This window comes from Pseudochaenichthys georgianus, chromosome 10, assembly GCF_902827115.2.
Source record: "Pseudochaenichthys georgianus chromosome 10, fPseGeo1.2, whole genome shotgun sequence".
Lineage (NCBI taxonomy): Eukaryota > Metazoa > Chordata > Actinopteri > Perciformes > Channichthyidae > Pseudochaenichthys > Pseudochaenichthys georgianus.
Window position 1 is genome coordinate 29,330,096 of NC_047512.1, and position 21,492 is coordinate 29,351,587.

The window sequence follows — 21,492 nt, forward strand, 5'->3', positions numbered from 1 at the left end:
CCCTTTATGACGCTGAAGGAGCCTAGGAGCGTCACAATTGGACGCCACGGACACTGACCAAACGTCGTTATTGGACGCTTAGGGAGTGAGAGTGTGTTGTTCCGGGCCATGGACCGTTGCAGGACGGGTCTGAAGATGATCACGGAGAGACACAAAGGTCCGTTCGTAGCGAGCGGCCATCTCCTGCATCGCTTCAGCCATGAAGGTAAGCTGCTGCTCGTGGCGTTGTAACACGATATCGTGCGAAGGCGGTTCTGTCGCTGAGTCGGCTGGATTCATGTTTGGCCAGATTGTACTGTCACGATCACAGGTACAGATCAGAACCCAATAGCACGACTCAGATACAACCAGTATATAGTAATGTTCAGTTTATTCCAGGTCAAGGACAGGCAGGGTCAAAACCAGTAAATCTGTCAGACAGGCAGGCAGGAAGGAATCGAAAACTGGGCAGGACAAAACTCGGGACTAGAGCACAACACTCACTGGAGAGCTTGGCGGAAATGACAAGACAATCTGGCAAAGGACAACTGATAATGAGGTGGTATAAACACTGTGGAGTGATGAGGGAATGAGTAACAGGTGAGGGGAAGGGCTGAGGAGACCAGGTGAGGGAAATGAGCTGATTACAAGGGCCTGGAGGAAAGCGGGATCTGAAATGACAGGAGAGTTTAGATGAGCCATCAAACAAACAATAATAAAAGTGTCTAACTTGTGACAGGTGTGGTCATTATTCCTGACAGCTGGAGGCATACTCCATTTTCTCCTTTTCGGTTTACGCCGATGTATAAATACTGTTGGAACAGCATCTGGCCTCAACCTCAAATTTCCTCCTGATTTGTTGCCAATATATTGGTCGTCTTCAAAGTGTACCTGTGGGTAGGTAGGTTTGATCAGTTTCCCCTGCACACTTCAAATGTCATTGAAGAGTCATAATTCTCTACACTTGGAAATATGATGCCCTTTAAAATGTTAATAAGTCATGTCACCTCCGTGAACATTACTTACATGACATGTTTTCTGCTGTTGTTGTCCTCTTTCAGACACAGGTTTTGTCTGTTGACCATTGCCATCCATCTCTTCCTTCGCTCTACGTCCTTAGGGAAGCCATACATCCGGAACCCCTTCTCGGATCGATTAGAGCACCCAAATGCTATGTATGACAACTGATCTATTAAAATGCAATATAAACGAAAGTGCCATAATATTTATTGTGCAAACATTTTAACATGAATATTGCTATGTCCTCTGTTCAGTCTGCTCCGAACTGTATTCTCTCCCATTATTCACCACTGTTCCTATTCTTGCTCTGCTTTTTAGGGCCCAGGAAACAGATGAAGAGGATGTCCCTTTCACAAAGGAACCTTCTTGTTTTTTTCAAAATGATTAGGCCCCTGGATGCCCTAGACTAGAGTTCTGTATTGCTTTTTTGTAAATAGTTGCTTTTTTGTAAATATTTGTAAAATGCCCCCACCCACAATTGTTGTTCGCACAATTATGCTTGTGCGAACAACAATTGTGGGTGGGTGCTTATTGTGCTGCAGACGTTGAAGGACCTGAGGAAATACAGGTGAAAGTAGAGGAGAGGTCATCGCTTGGAAGGTTTTATATCCTATGGTGTCTCAACAGAACTTAATATAATAATAATAATAATAATAATACATTTTATTTTTAAGCGCCTTTCATGACACCCAAGGACACCGTACATTTAAAAAAAAAAAAAAAAAAAAAAACTAAATAAAAGCTAATAGGCAAGATAAAAACACAAACAGGAAATCATGGAGGAGACAGTCAAGTGGACACAAATGAAACATATAATGGGGAGCACTACAGTGAGTAAGCAGATTTGAACAGGTGGGTTTTTAATTGGGATTTGAATAAGGTGATTGTGTCTGACTGTCGGATGTGCGGGGGGAGGGAGTTCCAGAGTCTGGGAGCAGTGCAGCTAAAAGCCCGAGCACCCATGGTGACGAGGCGTGGGGTGGGGACGGTCAGCAGACCAGCAGAGGAGGAGCGGAGGGAGCGAGAGGGGGTGTACTCCTGAAGAAGGTCAGCCAGATAGGGGGGGGGGGCAGGTTATGTAGGGCTTTGTAAGTGAGCAGTAGGTTTTTGAAGTTGATACGGGATTGAACGGGGAGCCAGTGGAGTTGGATGAGGATGGGGGTGATGTGTTCGGAGGCCTTGGTGCCGATGATGATCCGGGCTGCGGAGTTCTGTATGATTTGTAGTTTATTGATGAGCTTGGTGGGTATGCCTGAGAGGATGGCGTTACAGTAGTCGATGCGGGACGTGACAAATGCATTGACCAGGACTTCAGTGTTCGATTGAGAAAGGGATGGGCGGAGTCTGGAGATGTTGCGTATGTGGAAGAAGGCAGTCCGGGTGATGTTATTTATGTGAGGTGAAAATGAGAGGGAGCTGTCCAGGATGACACCAAGGCTCTTAACTTGTCCAGAGAAGGAGATGGAGTGGCCATCAATGATGAGGTTGGAGGCAGGGGAGGATGAGGTTTTGGAGAGGGTGGTTTTGGTGCCAACCAGCAGGGCTTCGGTTTTGCTGCCGTTGAATATGAATTGCTTTATTGTCTCGTCGCTGGATCACCTCCCCCTGGCAAAGTGGCCTCGTCATTTTAATTTGTATTGTTGACAAACCTGTTTTTGTTGCTCTGTTGAACCATGGTTCAACAGGAGCTTCTGTAAATATTTTTGTAAATAGTTTGAATATTTATCATAGTAATCATTTTCAGTCTCCCACTCTCTCAATTTAATTTATCGTTTCTTTGCCCCACCATATATTTTGTTGTCCAAGGGCACTAATTTGGTCTGTGTTGAAGATTGTTTTACACTTTAGATTAATCAAAATTGTGTTTTTTGGCTGAATTACTCTTTTTCTGTTGAACCCTAACCCTCTTTGTTCTCATTCTCATTCATTTGACTTTGTTTTGTTCTAACACACATCACTTTTTCCATACACTGTTCTTAATAAGTAATAGGCTACCAAGCTTTCCGTTGTCACCCTGCCTCTCCAAATGCAAAACTGTCAATAAAAAGTATGCAATAATGCTGAAAAAGTACTTGGGTGTGTGTGTTTTTTCAATATATATATTTACCATTCAATAACGCAATCGCTGCTGTCTGTCTGTCCCATATAAGAACATGACAGCGCAGCGCAACTATACTACGGACGTGACTGACCTGACAGTGACAGCAACATAGCCTGCTTGTGCTACCACACTTTCCCCTCAAAATATCGTTAAATAACGAAACTTGTAAATATTGCCAATCCATACAAAGTGTAACCACATCATGTAAATATGAAAGCAATCTTTAAAAAATAACAGCGTTGGTTTAATCTATGACTATTTTGACCATGTTTGTGCTGTTTTTGCCATAGAGAAGCATTGCCACGGAAGTGCGTTTTGAACTATCCCGGCATACATAAACCACGTGACCGGCTGGCGGCGACATCAAAGAGTGTCGTAACTCTTATCTCTCTATGGCTCTGGGTATCGCTACATAGGGATACCCAGTAGCCACGCCCAGAGCTATGGCCACACCCTCTGCCAGCCTTTCATGAAACAAAGCTTCACAAACCTTTCAGCGATTCATGCCGGATATGTACAGCGTAGGGTACTGAAGAACGATGCTGTTCCTACTTTGTTTGGACCAGCGGGAGATTCGGGTACACAACCTGTAAGTATTCATTGTTGTTTGTGTATTTATGATGTTTAAAACAAACAAGGTATCTACCACAACTGTTTAAATGGGTAAACGTTTTTCGGGCTACTACATTGGGGTTGCGGAGAAATGCTCTCCGCAGACCCATTCTCACAGCGTTATAAACCTTTGTCTTTCTCAATATCAATACAATACAAGCCACACTTGTTCTTTTTACTTCGGCTGTGAGTGTTTGTGTGTGCTCAGGATGAGTTTCGCTTGTTCTCCTGTTTCGCCGACACGGAAGCATGTCTGCTTCGAGCCTCTCAGCTTCGCGACCAATCAGAGCACACTGGGCTCACAGGGAGGGGGGGGGCAGGAGCTCCAGCAAGCCGTTTGGGAGAGAGAGGGAATACACATACTATACAGAGATGCTGTATGAGAAACCAATGTCAGTTTGGAAAATTGCACGGTATAAATCTATTTTAGTATACCTCAACAATGGAATTATGATCAGTAGAAATGGCCATGACATGGGACCTTTAAAGTTGATTCTTAGTTTTGGTGCGAAAATCAGAATATATGTTTGGGTGATAATTGCCAGGGAATTAAGTCAATACAGTGTACTTAAGGTAAAGCAGTTCAAGTTTGTGTGTCTTAGAAACAAATCTCCCAGTTGGAGGGTTACTGCTCTAGCATTTCATCTTAACCAAGCCATAAACAGGACAGTGAGTTGCTGAAAAATCACATAAATAAACCCCAACACTAGTGTTATACAAAAATACTTTTTCAAAAGGGTTATTCCAATGTCAGTGGATTGACTCTTTAAAAATGAATGCTGTAGCCTACTTAAAAAGTGAACGTTGTCCTTCACTTATTATTTTCTTTGTTCTGCCCGGCTCAACTCTTCAGAATCACACGAAGCTTGTTATAAACTCTGAGGTCAAACAGCGAGATGAAATATGTAATGTGTATCCTCAGCAAAAACTGCTTTGACTTGCACACTTCACACCTCGGCCTCCCATCCTGCTTTTGGTGGATTCATAATTAATGATCCATCAATGAATAATGCATTTTCATTTCACCCACTCCAGTAAAACAAGAATTTGTGGCGTGTGACCATGTCCACTCAACTTAACAAAACTGTTTGCTTCCCAACAATGGATCCTCTCCTCTCGTGTTCCCTCCTCTCCTCTCTTTCCTCCTTTTCCTCTCTTTCTTCCCCGCTCTCCATTTTCACTGGAATCACCTTTTTTTGTCCCCACACTGATCATCCTCTTGCTGGAACCATCTCCTGCCCGAAAGAGAGACGATCCATTAATCAGCAAATAGTGCATTACCTTTGTAATTAACATTCAACTGAGTTTCACCCAGTAATATTTCATTAGTTTATATGCAAATAATTTTGAGCGATTGCCTCATTTGGTCTGTGAGTGCAATGATGTATCGGTCTGATGACGGAATGTGTGTGTGCGTGAGTGTGTGTGTGCCTGTGTGTGTGTGTGTGTGTGTGTGTGTGTGTGTGTGTAAGTGTGTAAGTGTGCACGCACGTATACAGTAGGTTAACGCATTTTTATGAACTCCCTCTATCTCTCTGTCTGTAACACACATGCCCATATACTTTCTCCATATTCCACATATACACAAATGCACACATGCAGACACACACACACACATAATGGATTGCTAAGCCATATATCCTTGTGCTGGGTTTTAAAAGGCATTAAGCTCTTTACTCACATCGAACTAATTTCAAATTCACTGCACTCAATCAAACCTGAGTCGACTGTTAAAGCAGCTCAGTCAATTCCTTCACGGTTTACCTGAACATGTACCAGCAGATGTTTAAGGGTTGCCCCTCAAACAGCTACCACTTTAGCATGTTTATTTAACCGTACATGAGAAAGCTTAATAAATAAATAAAGGTTGTACTATTAACGCAAGCTCGGTATCCAGTGTATATTTTACCATCATTGCTTGGTCTAGTCATTAAAGGCCATTGAGCCTTGTTAATGAGTCTGCACTTATGTCTGTAAGCATTATAATGGTGCTCATTCATTGGACCAGTCGTGGAAAGTAACCATGCACCATCGTAAAATACACAGCAGGCTATAACCAAAAATAATACATCCTGAATAAGAGCTTTTAGTTTGATTTGTTGTAGATTTTGCTGTATTTATGGACTTTTAGTGTACACTTCAAAGTATATGGATTTAAGTATGATGAAGGAGTTTAACAACTTAGATCTTAACGGTTAAATTCAGACTGCTAGCATAGCTAATTTGTACTCAGATCAGATATTTAAGATAAACTATCTGCAATAATTTACAAATGATGATGAGGCGTTAGTGTTGCGACATTCAAACACGCTTTGATCTTCACAGGTAACCCTCACCATGAGAGCAACACCATCAACATGTCAAGCTATTCCTTTACATGTTGAGATCTGGGAATGCATTGCAACATTGCTCAAAAGATCTAATGATACAAGAAACACTATGGTAAAGTGGCAAGGCTTGCCGCCTTATCACTTAACCCTAGTTGGGTTTTGCTGTGCCAGGAGCAATTATGACCAGCATTTCATAAGGGTAAATGGACTGTACTTATATAGCACTTTATCCAGTCTTTACGACCCCTCACATACTACATGTCATTCACCCATTCACACAGAGCAGTACCACTTGCTCTAGGACCTAACATTCACACACATTCACACACCGTTGGCCATGCCATCGGGAGCAACTCAGGGTTAAGTATCTTGCCCAAGGATACATCGACATGTTGGCTGCACGGGCTGGGATCGAACGCACAACCTTCTGGTTGAAAGACGACCGCACTCCCTCGCAGCCACAGTCGCCCAATTACCCTAAGCCTTCTGGTTTTACCCTGGACATAATTGGCTAAAGTAATGACTTGTTTACTTTCTCTATTAGATCTTCTAAACATTGTTTTAATTAGCATAACTGAAAAAAACAAACATAGAATACTAAGAGTTTAAAAAAACAAGACCAAACTTGTAAGGTTGAAATTGAAAATTGTACCCAATCTGGTGTTATGATTACAATATCCTATATACTGGGCTCATTTGGAGCGAAGACAGTAAATAAATTATGAACAATAATTGTCCAGATCCATGGTCCTTGTCCATCTGTGGGAGACTCAATCATTCAGGGCCCCTGCCAAACTGCACCCCTGCCAATATGTAGTTTGCTTGACATAATGGCTTCTTGTGTTTCTTACTCATCCTATTTTCATATACAAACAGCTAATAAATCATATAGACTGATATTGGAAGACGGAGAGAGAAGGAGTTTGTGTCAGTGTGTGTACTCATTTATAATGCATCCTGTCAAAGAAGTGGAATGATATTGGATGTGATGCACGTCAGAAAGTGGTCGTCAAGACAACTCAAGACAAGGCTTAACCGGAAGGGACAGATAACTCCTCGGTGTGTGTATCTTTGTGTGTGCATACATTCCGTTATGCCATTATCCAAAAGGACTTACTGCATGTGGCTGCACCATCACATCCTTGCTTTGTCAGACTAAATAACTTTATAGAAGGTACTCAGTGACGGTGTGTAATTATATGAGATCAGGCAAGGTGAGGACAGGAAAGAGTTGGAAGTAAGATCACCTTTAGCAAAATGTTTCTGCATTCAATTTGATGTCTAGTCAGACATAAATTGCCAGCCTCAATAGATTTGAAATGCTGATAGGTGTGTTCAAGCAAGCATATTTCCGTTCATTCATTCTAAAATGTTAAAATGTTGCATTCCTCTGAAGTGCATTGATATTTCGTCCCAGTCGGGGGTTTGTACTGAGTGAACATTATTGATATTGGAAAATAGTTCTAAATGGAAACATTTTTTGTAGTATATGCAAATGAGTCGTACATAAACACTGCTTAAGGTTTACCTATGGCGATGGCTGGGCCTAGCTTATATTGGGGGAAATGCATGTGTTGAAAGACTGTCATTGCTAACATGTCCACTTCACATCAGGATCCTAATTTCTGTTTAAGATAACAAATGCAACAAATTGCCACGGAGCCCGGCCGGGCACAACTCGAAAAGGCAACGTGGGCAACACCTCCGCTTCTCCGTCCTGCGGGCCCACCACCTACGGGAAACAGCGATGGGGTCGGGTGCGCTGCCAGAAAGGTGGCAGTGAAAGCAGAGGGTCTCGACGGACCAGACCCGGGCGACAGAAGCTGGCTTTGGGGACGTGGAACGTCACCTCTCTGGGGGGGAAGGAGTCGGAGCTTGTGCGGGAGGTGGAGCGGTACCAGTTGGATCTGGTTGGGCTCACCTCTACGCACAGCGTCGGCTCTGGAACCTTACTTCTGGATAGGGGTTGGACTCTATTCTTCTCCGGAGTTGCTCAAGGTGTGAGGCGCCGGGTGGGTGTGGGGATACTCACAAGTACCCGGTTTGGTGCTTCGTTTTTGGAGTTTACCCCAGTGGACGAGAGGGTCGCCTCCCTATGCCTGCGGGTTATGGGGGGGAAAACTCTGACTGTTGTGTGTGCTTATGCACTAGTGTTAATTTTGTCAGCTATTTTTTAATTTAGTTTTAGTCTTAGTCCTGTGTTAAATTTTCTTTTTAGTTTTAGTCATATTTAGTCACCTTCATCCTGTTTTTATTTAGTCAAGTTTTAGTCGACTAAAAGTCTGAGCATTTTAGTCTTATTTTAGTCAAAGAAAACTAATTATTTTAGTCTACTTTTTGTCAATGAAAACTGTTGAGTCTTTTTTAGTAATCAGATTATATAGAACATTTCAGTCAAACTAGTCTAGCCAAAACCAATAATTTGTCATTTTAGTATATATAAATAAATAAGATTATATCTTGTCCTTATTTGAAGAAAAACACAGGTTGAATGATTAAGAATGCAGCTTTGCAGAGAGTATCTGGTCAGGTTTGTGGTGTTTTTACCTGTGTTATGGCCACATTGCTTCCCTTCTGATAAAACAATGCATTCACTTTTTTTCTCCGCCTCATTGTAGCGAAAATGGGCCCAAATATCACATCGTTTCTTTATCCTAAGCAGTGGTGGCTTTAGACTTTTTCGTTGTCAGTCATTTTGACGGACAGGATCGTAACATTTCCGTCATAATCCATTATTATCCGTCGAGTGCACAATTTATCAATCACTCGCGCTGACGGGGGGGGTATTCGGTTAACGCGAGTGCGACCACTGCTCCCAAGCCCTGTTGTTGCCATTTTATTTTCTGTTAAATAAGGTTAGTTAGACCATGAGTTAGACCCGAGTCTTCCTGATGTTCACAGTGTGCCGCTGCCCGGTGTAATTCAAATCTACCGCCGCGCACAGCACAGACACACACAGCTGCTGCCCTGCCGCAGCACCGGAAATGGAACTGCTGGGAGAAAAACTGACTATCAGACATGTAACGTTATCTTTGATAATATTTAGTCTCCTCATTTTTCGTCAACGAAAGTAAAGAGAGATTTTGGCATAGTTTTAATTTAGTAAACTACATTTTCGTCTCGTTACTTTTCGTCAACGATATTGCATGATGATTTCGTTACAGTTAATGTTTACTGCCGTCGGTGCCGTCTCGTCATCGTCTCGTTTTCGTCATGGAAAAAAAGGTAGTTGACGAACATATTTCGTCATAGTTTTAGTCAACGAAATTAACACTATTATGCACCAAACAGCAGTTCAGAGTATACAGCCTTCTTGGAGACCCTGGAAAGAGTCCTGTATGGGGCTCCTGAAGGGGACTCTTTAATCTTGCTGGGAGACTTCAACGCACATGTGGGCAATGATGGAGACACTTGGAGGGGCGTGATTGGGAGGAACGGCCCCCCTGATCTGAACCGGAGTGGTGGTTTGTTACTGGACTTCTGTGCTAGTCATGGATTGGCCATAACAAACACCATGTTCGAACATAAGGATGCTCATAAGTGTACATGGTACCAGAGCACCCTAGGCAGAAGGTCCATGATCGATTTCGTTATCGTATCATCGGACCTGAGGCCGTATGTTTTGGACACTCGGGTAAAGAGAGGGGCGGAGTTTTCAACTGATCACCATCTGGTGGTGAGTTGGGTCGAGTGGCGGGGGAAGCCTCTGGACTGACCTGGTAAGCCCAGACGTGTAGTTCGGGTGAACTGGGAACGTCTGGAGGAGGCCCAAGTTCAGGAGGCCTTCAACTCACACCTCCGGCGGAGCTTTTCGGGCATTCCTGTGGAGGTTGGGGACATTGAACCAGAGTGGGCGGTGTTCAAAGCCTCTATTGCCGAAGCCACGGCGGGGAGCTGTGGTCTCAAGGTCTTAGGTGCCTCAAGGGGCGGTAACCCTCGAACCTCCTGGTGGACACCGGTGGTCAGGGAAGCCGTCCGACTGAAGAAGGAGGCCTTCAGGGATTTGTTATCCCGGGGGACTCCCGAGGCAGTTGCAAGGAACCGACAGGTCCGAAGGGCAGCAGCCTCAGCTGTGGCCAAGGCAAAGCAGCGGGTGTGGGAGAAGTTCGGAGAAGACAAGTGAGAAAGGTAATGCAAATAACTAAATACAATCTAGCAAATTTTAGATATATAAGGAACTGTTTGACAACACCTGTTGCAAAACTATATATGACTGCCATGATCCTTCCCCACCTAACATACTGTATGACCAGCTGGACCCAGGCGAATAGCACAACATTAAGGCCTATCCTGTCACTTTACAAGCAAGCTCTCAAAGTTTTTGACAAAAAACCAAAGCTATACCACCATTGCAAAATCCTGGACAAACATAACCTGCTCAGCTGGGAAAATATATTAAAACACACTGATGCATGTCTCATTTTTAAAATTCTAAACGGCAAGGCACCCCCACCACTCTGCACTTTTATACAACAGAAAAATTCAAACAGTAGAACCACAAGGTCTGCCCTAAGAGGGGACTGTGTAGTCCCTCTTAGGTCCAGTTCCTTTGGCAAACACTGTTTCTCTGTGAGGGCATCTACACTCTGGAACACAATACCAATACAGATCAGGAATAACACCTCTTATCATACATTTAACCACAATCATAAGAACTGGCTTTTAAACAATAAAAAATGTGAACACTTTTAACTGAATCAAGGTATGATGATATTTCATCTGTTTGCATGTGTGTTTCTTCCTCTCTATTGTTGTACTACTGTTCCTATTTATTGTTGTACTGCTATTTATTTATTCTTGTACTGCTATTTATTTATTGGTGTACTGATGTTGTCTGCTGTACTCTATCTAATTATGTTTTTATTTTCTAGTCTTGTTGTGGTCAGTTAACATCTTGCCAAGGACAACAGTTGAAAATTAGCCTGCTGGCTAATACTGGCTCATTTACAGCAATGTGAATTAATGTGCACTGTCCTTTAAATAAAATAAACAAACAAACAAACAAACAAACAAACAAACATGGAAAAGGACTTTCGGGCGGCACCAAAGTTGTTCTGGAAAACTGTCCGACACATCAGGAGGGGGAAGCAGGGAACCATCCAAGCTGTGTGGATGGGACGTTGTTGACCTCAACTGATGGAGTGTTAGGGCATTGGAAGGAACACTTTGAGGAACTCCTGAACCCGACAACTCCGCCCTTTATGTTAGAGGCAGAGCTGGAGTATGACGGGGGATCAACACCAATCTCCCGGGTGGAGGTCACTGAGATCGTTAAAACCCCGGGGGTGGATGAGATCCGCCCAGAAATGCAGAAGGCTCTGGGTGTTGAGGGACTATCATGGTTGACACGTCTCATCAACGTTGCGTGGAAGTAGGAAACAGTACCGAAGGAGTGGCAGAATGGGGTGGTGGTTCCCCTTTTCAAAAAGGGGGATCAGAGGGTGTGTGCCAATTACAGAGGCATCACACTACTCGGCCTCCCTGGGAAAGTTTACTCTAAGGCAGTGGTTCCCAAACTTTTTGTGCCCAAGGCACACCAAAGGACAAGTAAAAATCTCATGGCACACCTATTGTGCAAAATAGCCCTTATAACACGTGTTATCACTCATATCATGTAAAATATCTGTAAATGTGCATAATTATTTACTAATGCCAAATAAAATGTGACAAAGACAACTATATTACTCATGAAATATTTATTAACGAAATATTTCAGAAATTAATTTGAAACGTTATCAAATTAGGCTTCATCAAAGCAGCAACACACTCATTTAAACCAGACAGGTCACAACATTAAAAATGAGACAAAGGAAATTCAGCACAGAGAACTGTCAATGCAAGGAAGCTGCATTGTCCATGGTCCTGAACTACAAATTATAAATGTAACATTTCAGCAGAGATGGGGTCGTTACTAAAAAAAAGTAATATATTACATATTACTTTAAAAAAGTAAAAGAAGTAATATATTACACTACTTCGTTACTCTCTACATAAAGTAACTCGTTACTTTACTCGTTACTTTACTCGCAGGGCCGGCCCTTCTCTTTAGTTCAGTTTCCATTGTCGCATAAGACTGATCCAGATCCTGAATGTTTTCCTATCTGACCATGGCTGTTCTCTGTCTCCTGCTATCTGTATATTTTGTGCAGTCTATCTCTGCTCACTCTGTTGCGTCGGCGTGTTCTCCTGCGTGTTGGCCATGTGTTGCACTGGAACCAGACACCGCAAAGACTTCAGCCGAGCACGTACGAACTGCGCATGCGTGAGTGGCAATAACTCTAGTAGTGTGTATTCGTCATTCAAAACAGACAACAACCGGAAGACAGAGAAGAAGAACAGACTGTGATATAAACAAACAACAAATAGCGTGTGCGGTAGCTCCACCTTAGCATGTGTTCTTTGCAGGTGCTTGTTGAGGTTTGACGTGGTGTTTACAGCAGTGGATAACAGCTTCTGGCCTGGACACAGTTTGCACCTCACCGTCACATTCCTGTCTATTCTTCGGATGAACTCAAAATAATGGGCATACCTCCACCCCTCGAGAGTTATCGCTGACTCAGCCATGTGTATGCAGCACTGCACGTGGAGATGTGGACGCGCAAGTCGCGCAGATTACGTACATATAAACCTACAACCGGACTTGCCTCACGGCACACCGTTTGGGAACCACTGCTCTAAGGTACTCGAAAGGAGGGTCAGGCCGATTGTCGAACCTCAGATTGAGGAGAAACAATGCGGATTCCGTTCTGGTCGTGGAACGACGGATCAGCTTTTTACTCTCGCAAGGATCCTGGAGGGGGCCTGGGACTATACTTATCCGGTCTACATGTGTTTTGTAGACTTGGAGAAGGCGTATGACCGAGTTCCCAGGGAGTTACTGTGGGAGGTGCTGCAGGAGTATGGGGTGAGGGGGTCTCTACTCAGGGCCATCCTATCTCTGTACTCCCAAAGCGAGAGCTGTGTCCGAGTCCTCGGCAGTAAGTCGGACCCATTTCCGGTGAGGGTTAGCCTCCGCCAGGGATGCGCTTTGTCACCAATCCTGTTTGTAATATACTTGGATCGGATTTCGAGGCGTAGTCATGGGGGAGGGGGTCTGCAGTTCGGTGGACTAAGGATTGCACCACTGCTTTTTGCAGATGATGTGGTTCTAATGGCTTCATCGGTCTGCGACCTTCAGCACTCACTGGATCGGTTCGCAACCGAGTGTGAAGTGGCTGGGATGAGGATCAGCACCTCCAAATCTGAGGCCATGGTTCTCAGCAGGAAACTGATGGACTGTCCACTCCAAGTAGGGAATGAGTCCTTACCCCAAGTGAAGGAGTTCAAGTATCTCGGGGTCTTGTTCTCGAGTGAGGGAACAATGGAGCGTGAGATGGGCCGGAGAATCGGAGCAGCGGGAGCGGTACTGCAGTCGCTTTACCGCACCGTTGTGACGAAAAGAGAGCTGAGCCAGAAGGCAAAGCTCTCTGTCTACCAGGCCATTTTCGTTCCTACCCTCTCCTATGGTCAGGAAGGATGAGTCATGACCGAAAGAACGAGATCGCGGATACAAGCGGCCGAGATGGGTTTTCTCCGCAGGGTGGCCGGTGTCTCCCTTAGGGATAAGGTGAGAAGTTCAGTCATCCGGGAGGGACTCAGAGTTAAACCGGTCCTCCTTCACGTCGAAAGGAGCCAGTTGAGGTGGTTCGGGCACCTAGTAAGAATGCCACCTGGGCGCCTCCCTAGGGAGGTGCAGTGATGTACCTGAACGCGTTCAATGAACGATCGTTCATGAACGCGTTCATATTTTGGGCGAACGTGAACTGAACGTACTGTATTTCCGCTAGATGAACGTAATTGAGAACGCGTTCATTATCAGCGCTGTATAACGGCGTTCAAAAGTACGTTCATTCTCAGCACTGTATTATAACGGCGTTCAAAAGTGTGCCAGATTTCATATGCCTTTCAGCCGAAAACCCAGTTAAAACACACCGTAAACAGGCTTCAAAATAATGCGGAAAACCACCCAATCTGGCAACAGCAAGCTGCCTGTGACGCGTACACGTCTGTCACCCCTGGCTGTCGCACTAAAATATAAATATACTAAATATATCAGACTCCTCACAAGAAACAATGTGGAACCACGGAACCGGCGAGCATTGAATGAAGTATGGACGAAGCCGAGAGCAGCTGCAGCAGCACTCGCTCAGAGTGAGACTCTACGGCAGGGGTGGGGAACCTCCGGCCTCCGGGCCGTATACGGCCCGCGAGACAATTTGGTACGGCTCTCGAGGTAATTTATAAACACACGCAAAAAAAAAAAAATGAAAGAAATCTAGACCGCAAAAAAATTAAACAAGCGAGTGCCTGTTTTTCCTGGCCAAGGTTAGGGTCCTTGAACACAACACGAGCCTAACGTGTCATCACGTGGTATATGTCTCGACTGACAGGGGTGCAGTTCTGACGGAGAGCACCAGAACGCCACTCCAGCACTTCAGAAATTGCAGTACCGATAAGTCCATACACATGCCGCAGTTTCTGCGTGTCTGTGTCTTTAGTTGAAAGCCCAGTTGCGATCTGCTCATCTGTCATACTGATCAGACAGTCAATAACTGTGTTGTTATCATTAGCATCTGGTTAGCTAGCTATGCTAACGAATATAAGAAGCTTTGTCTACAACCAGTGAGGTAAAGGCACATCTTTATATGATCATTATAGTTATCAAAAAAATAAGAGAATAAAGTAAACAGGTATAAAATACTATATGACAGTTATTAATAAAGAAGAATACAGTTTGAAAGGGGAGTGATTTGTCAAATATCCATAAATTAAAAGAAAATCTGTTTACAGTTGTGTTTGGGTGTTGAGAGATGTGTCCATAGATCTCCTAATGTTGCTCTCAAAGTGCACCAGATTGATGCTTTTAACTTCAACATTTAAAAAAAAATCTTCCCAGGGGAGCATGCCCTCCGGAGGTTAGGTCCCCCCCCACTTAAATCATGTTCACATGGATAGGAAACTAAATACATTTGCACACATCTTGTGTCCATATCTTTCTGTTTTGGTGGTCACGCCACACCCTGCACGTGCATGCATACGCGAGTCATGGTGAGATATCTGGATTAAGAGGTTGCTTTTTCTTTGCACAGAATGAAATGAATGAGTTGTGATTTTAGTTTTTTTAAGCAGAGGTCAATAACTTGTACGGCCCTCTGAGGATATTGAAAACATTGAAATGGCCCATTAACATCGTACAGGAGACAAATAATAGCTCGCAGCAACTTATTGAAAAAAGAACTATGAACTATAAATTAGTTCATTTTTGAAACCATGAACTTTAGTTCAACATTTTGAATTATGAACTATGAACTGAACTAGTTCATTTTAAAATGTGTGAACTGTGAACTGAACTAGTTCATGTAGAAAGTGAACTTTCCCAACACTGGGGAGGTGTTCCAGGCACGTCCAGCTGGGAAGAGACCAAGGGGTAGACCTAGGACCAGGTGGAGGGATTATATCTCTTCACTGGCCTGGGAGCGCCTTGGGATCCCCCAGTCAGAGCTGGTTTATGTGGCCAGGGATAAGAAAGTTTGGGGCTCTCTGCTGGAACTGCTACCCCCGCGACCTGACCACGGATAAGCTGGATAAGCGGGATAATATGGATGGATGGATGGATAACAAATGTTTGTTGTTCACAGCTGACAAACATTACATTTAACAGACGTCTTTCTGCAGATTGATATGACTGCACATGATCCCTTGATCCTCCAAAGCAACAGTCTGTTCTCCTAAGCAGCAGTCTGCTAGTGTAAATTAATAACCTCTGGAATGTCCAATTTGACCAATCAGAATCAAGTATTTAACTAAGTAGTGTAATAATTAAAGATAACATCCTAAAAATGTCAGTCCAGGTTGATATGGTTGGTGACCTGTGCCTATAGGGGGTAACAGTAAGTGTGGTTTAATACAACAGCTAACATCTCTTTAGCAGTCACACTTTGTACTAGGGGCGTAACGGTTTACAGAATTCACAGTTCGGTATGTACCTCGGTTTGGGGGTCACGGTTCGGTACGTCTTCGGTACAACAAGAAAAAGCAAAAAAAAGTTTATTTTTTATTTATTTTGAACAGTAGTGCAAGTTTCAGTTTAAAAATAAGGAACTCTAACATTTTGAAAAATGCACTTTATTACACAGTTAAAAACAAACCACAAACAGTACCACACACATTCAGATGGCCATATTATCTATAATGGCTGTCAAACAAAAAGGTTCAATAAGCTGTAAAACTAAAAAGAATGTCTTAATAAATGTCAAAATAAATAATAAGATAGTGTTTCAATCACTTTCAATCACAATCAATAAAAGCCGGAGTTATTAGTATTGCATAATGGCGCAGCATAACCGTTGAAAATCATATGCCAAAAGCTTCCCTTATTTATTTTGGTCTCTCGGCTTTCATGTCTATTGGCTTCTTAAAAACAGCGGGGATAAACTGTTGAACTGCTGTTGTCTTTTGCCTGGCTCCGGTGATTGCCAAATCTGGGTAATGCCTTCTGATATGATTTAGCCTGTTTGGCTTGTGTTACCATTAGCATACCGCACCGCTGTCGAACAACCACACCGTCCTCGTCAGATCCACCACTCGCACACTCCATCGTTATTGTAGTCCACAGGGAACCCAAAATGTTCCCACACAGCTGATTTAAAAGAAGCAGGTGGGTTCTAGCTCCTGTGTGTTATCTGAACTCGCAATACTAGTGATGTGTCGGTCGCGAACGAGCCGATTATTTTGAACGGCTTTTTGGTACGAACAAGGGGAACCGAGTCGTACTTGGTGAGAGCCGTTGGTCCGCACTCACTGACTGCCAACATCCACTCGCCTTTTAAAAAGCTTGATTTTGTTCCCCAAACGTATTCTGTGAAGACGCGCCCCTACTCTGATAGGTAGGTTTCAGCACGAGGAGTGAGATCGGGTGGGTCTTAATGGAATACACGCAAGAGAGAAGTCATAACAAGTGGTACAGGACAGTTAGACGACGTGAAAATTAGCCAAACGTGAAAACGCAGCAGCAATTGGATGCACTTCAACCAAAACCCAGGCAGTGATGAAGCGCACCATTTGTAAAGGCAAAAATATCCTTTAAAGCAGGATCAACAAATAATCTCCATTGCCACTTAAAAACACAGTAGGCCTATATAATATTAAGAGTTGCGTGAATTTCATTCAAGGCAAGGCAACTTTATTTACTTAACACATACAGTGGGGCAAAAAAGTATTTAGTCAGCCACCAATTGTGCAAGTTCTCCCGCTTAAAAAGATGAGAGATGCCTGTAATTTTCATCCTAGGTATACCTCAACTATGAGAGACAGAATGGGGGGAAAGAATCCAGGAAATCACATTGTCTGATTTTTAAAGAATTTATTTGCAAATGATGGTGGAAAATAAGTATTTGATCAATAACAAAAGTTCATCTCAATACTTTGTTATATACCCTTTGTTGGCAATGACAGACATCAAACGTTGGCCCATTCCTCCATGCAGATCTCCTCTAGAGCAGTGATGTTTTGGGGCTGTCGCTGGGCAACACAGAGTTTCAACTCCCTCCAAAGATTTTCTAAGGGGTTGAGATCTGGAGACTGGCTAGGCCACTCCAGGACCTTGAAATGCTTCTTACGAAGCCACTCCTTCGTTGCCCGGGCAGTGTGTTTGGGATCATTGTCATGCTGAAAGAACCAGCCACGTTTAATCTTCAATGCCCTTGCTGATGGAAGGAGGTTGTCACTCAAAATCTCACGATACATGGCCCCATTCATTCTTTCCTTTACACCGATCAGTCGTCCTGGTCCCTTTGCAGAAAAACAGCCCCAAAGCATGATGTTTCCACCCCCATGTTTCGCAGTAGGTATGGTGTTCTTTGGATGCAACTCAGCATTCTTTCTCCTCCAAACACGTCTAGTTGAGTTTTTACCAAAAAGTTCTATTTTGGTTTCATATGACATTCTCCCAATCCTCTTCTGGATCATCTAAATGCTCTCTAGCAAACTTCAGATGGGCCTGGACATGTACTGGCTTAAGCAGGGGGACACGTCTGGCACTGCAGGATTTGAGTACCTGGCGGCGTAGTGTGTTACTGATGGTAGCCTTTGTTACTTTGGTCCCAGCTCTCTGCAGGTCATTGACTAGGTCCCACCATGTGGTTCTGGGATTTTTGCTCACTGTTCTTGTGATCATTTTGACCTCACGGGGTGAGATCTTGCGTGGAGCCCCAGATCGAAGGAGATTATCAGTGGTCTTGTATGTCTTCCATTTTCTAATAATTGCTCCCACAGTTGATTTCTTCACACCAAGTTGCTTACCTATTGCAGATTCAGTCTTCCCAGCCTGGTGCAGGTCTACAATTTTGTTTCTGGTGTCCTTTGACAGCTCTTTGGTCTTGGCCATAGTGGAGTTTGGAGTGTGACTGTTTGAGGTTGTGGACAGGTGTCTTTTATACTGATAACTAGATCAAAGAGGTGCAATTAATACAGTTAACGAGTGGAGGACAGAGGAGGCTCTTAAAGAAGAAGTTACAGGTCTGTGAGAGCCAGAAATCTTGTTTGTTTGTAGGTGACCAAATACTTATTTTACCGAGGAATTTACCAATTAATTCATTAAAAATGTGATTTCCTGGATTCTTTCCCCCCATTCTGTCTCTCATAGTTGAAGTGTACCTAGGATGAAAATTACAGGCCTCCCTCATCTTTTTAAGTGAGAGAACTTGCACAATTGGTGGCTGACTAAATACACTTTTGCCCCACTGTATAGGGTGCATTTTAAGTAGTACATTCACTGACATGGATATGGCACCACCTTGTGTCATGTTTACAATGCAGATTATTGACATTAGGTCTGGCAATACAGTCAATCATTATACTGGTGATTATTTTGCAGTTCAACCTAGTAACCCCGCCCCCTTTAAAAAAAAAACGTCTCTTTTGAACGGCTCTTTGAAAGGAATGGAGCCATAAGTTCCGGCACCCTTCAAAGAGCCATAATTCCCATCACTACGCAATACTAACTTTTCTTCTTCTTGTATTTTGTTCGTTTTGTTGTGTTTTCTTCTTCTTCTTCCTTTGTTGTTTAAGGGCGGCTGGCAAACATCTTTTAGGCGCAATACCGCCCCCTGGATAGTGCAAGATACTACCCTGAATGACACTTTTTTCCCACTCGTAAAAAAAAAAGGCGTATTCGTCGTGTGACTGCATGCACCGAACCGTGACGTCAGAACCATGACGGTACGGGACGAATACGGATACCGTTACACCCTTACTTTTTACATTTACAGTGCGAGTACAAAAACTCACATTGTAATAGTCATACACATACAATGTTGCAACTGAGGACTTATTTCATGCTGCAAAGATATCCTAAATGCTGTTTGGCAAAAAATGGCCGACACAATCTGAATGACTGATAGTCGCTGACCTCATAACAAATACACCGTGCTTCCTGCCAGTTTAACTGCTTTAATGTAAAGAAGCAGTAGAAAATATTGGATTGCATTAGCTGTAATTTAATACAGCTCTGATACAGCGTAAAGACAGTGAGAGCTTGCGTCATTGAGAAAATACATTTTTTTCATCTTGCAAGGGAATAGTGGAATCCACCACTAACAATAAAAGATTATAGGCCTCTGTAGAAAGGTAATTCCAATACGAACATTTTCAGGATTTTAGGATTTGTTTTATTTTATGTCCAATTCAATTTGGTCGCAGCCTGATCAGCACCAGTTTTCAACCTCTTAAAACTCCCCCAGAAACTCTGTGTGTGCCCTGTGTGTGCTTCTACAGTATGTCAGCATCTGTTTGTGCGACACTAAGGCAATATCATTACATGACAACTGCCAATGTGTCCACTGGGGCTGATTCATCGGCCCTGAGTCTGGGGGCTTGCCCGGGAAAGAAGGCTCTCCATCAAGCTGGAAGTGAGCAGACGCTGGCCCGAAGCTGACAGCTTTCCAATATGCAAACTTTCTGTGTTTATTTATTTGCTTCTTAATGACCTCAGGTTCAAGCCAAAGGGGCATTTTTTTTCTTCTGCGAAAGAAAAAGAAACAACGCAGTCATTTTTCCTGCTGATCATTCGTCACTGGCACATCAAAGTCAAGGGCCGGAATAACTTTGACGTAAAAGTTTGCTTTACACTTGAGATGGATGCCTTTGAAAGTTTACCCTTTAATACCAATAAGTGCTTATGTCATTCCTGCCCCCATCGACACCCATACGCTTTTTCTCTGCCCACACACCTTCTCCTCTTCTTCCCCCCTCCCTCCCTGCTTTAATCAGAGTAATGCCAACCCATCACAGCGCTATGGGCTAGGTTAGACAACAAGACGGGTAATGAGATTACACACGGACTACAGCACTGCATGCAGTTACGTTTGCAGGGGTGCAAAGGGCCATCTTCCACTGCTCTGCCTTTGTAAGCTTTTGGAAGGGCATTCAAATGAGTTGGCTGAGCAGGAAACGTAGCACTCTGTCACATCACGCCTCCTCCTGAAAGCAGCAGCTACCCTAACCTGAATTTTCAAGGCTTCGTTCTCGTCGGCCACCTGATTTGCCATCACTGTCGTTGCTGCATTTAAAGAGTAGTCATGATCCGGCGGTGCCAGTTACCTGTGGCACTTTCTCGACTCGTCTCAATTGAAGAGAGGATCGGGCCGGCTGTTACTTTGATGTGTTGTTATAACTTCCCCCAGCCCCCGTCTTCAAGTGACTCTTGAAGTTGCACTGTCTCAGCCTCTCTGTGCATCAGACTCTGGCTCTTTTCTGCATGTTAATGAACTCAGCTATAATCCCTGTTGGTGTTTTTGGCAGGGATATGCTTGGGACAGACAGCTCACTGCTTCTCTTATTTTCCACGTATCTTTCAGTATGGGCATGCATGTGTGCTGGTTTTTGTGTCAGTGCACTTGTGTGTGTCTGTGTAGTGAGTGATAATAGGGGTGAGTCAGAATTACTCATCAAGAAGAGAGGCAAAAAACAGAAAGAAACATGGCAACGTTGTTTTAGTCCAACAAGACTAATTAAACCACTCTGTTTGCACTGCCAGAAATCACTGCCTCCGAGGCTTATTGGAGGAGAAGGTTGCTACCATCAGTCCACTAGAATAATCATACTGCAGCTGTAAACCAGGATCTGCCTTTTCATCATTGATCAGCACCTGAACTGTGTTTGATCTGGCTGTGCGCTCCCCCCTCTGGACTGCTGTGTACATGTGCCAGGATGTATGTATTTCTGTATGTGTTTACAGGAGGCATGCAGGGAGGCTCAGGGAAAACTATTTTACATGTATCACAAGTGTGTGTGTGTGTGTGTGTGTGTGTGTGTGTGTGTGTGTGTGTGTGTGAGTGTGTGCGCTCCTCCTGTGTTCCCAGATGACAGGATAAAACTTCAAAGGCATCCAGATTATCTTTCATTAATGCAAAT

General features: G+C 43.6%; 1 long non-coding RNA gene across 2 annotated transcripts; it reads left to right on the forward strand.

The window, feature by feature from the left end:
- The first annotated feature begins 789 nt into the window (after positions 1 to 789).
- On the forward strand, positions 790 to 1,441 carry LOC117453316 (uncharacterized). Of its 2 annotated transcripts, none has more exons than XR_004552884.2 (3): positions 790 to 880; positions 1,041 to 1,154; positions 1,318 to 1,441. It is a non-coding gene; the product is annotated as an uncharacterized lncRNA (long non-coding RNA). The 2 variants fall into 2 exon arrangements; XR_004552885.2 differs by having other exon boundaries at positions 790 to 876.
- The last annotated feature ends 20,051 nt before the right edge of the window (positions 1,442 to 21,492 follow it).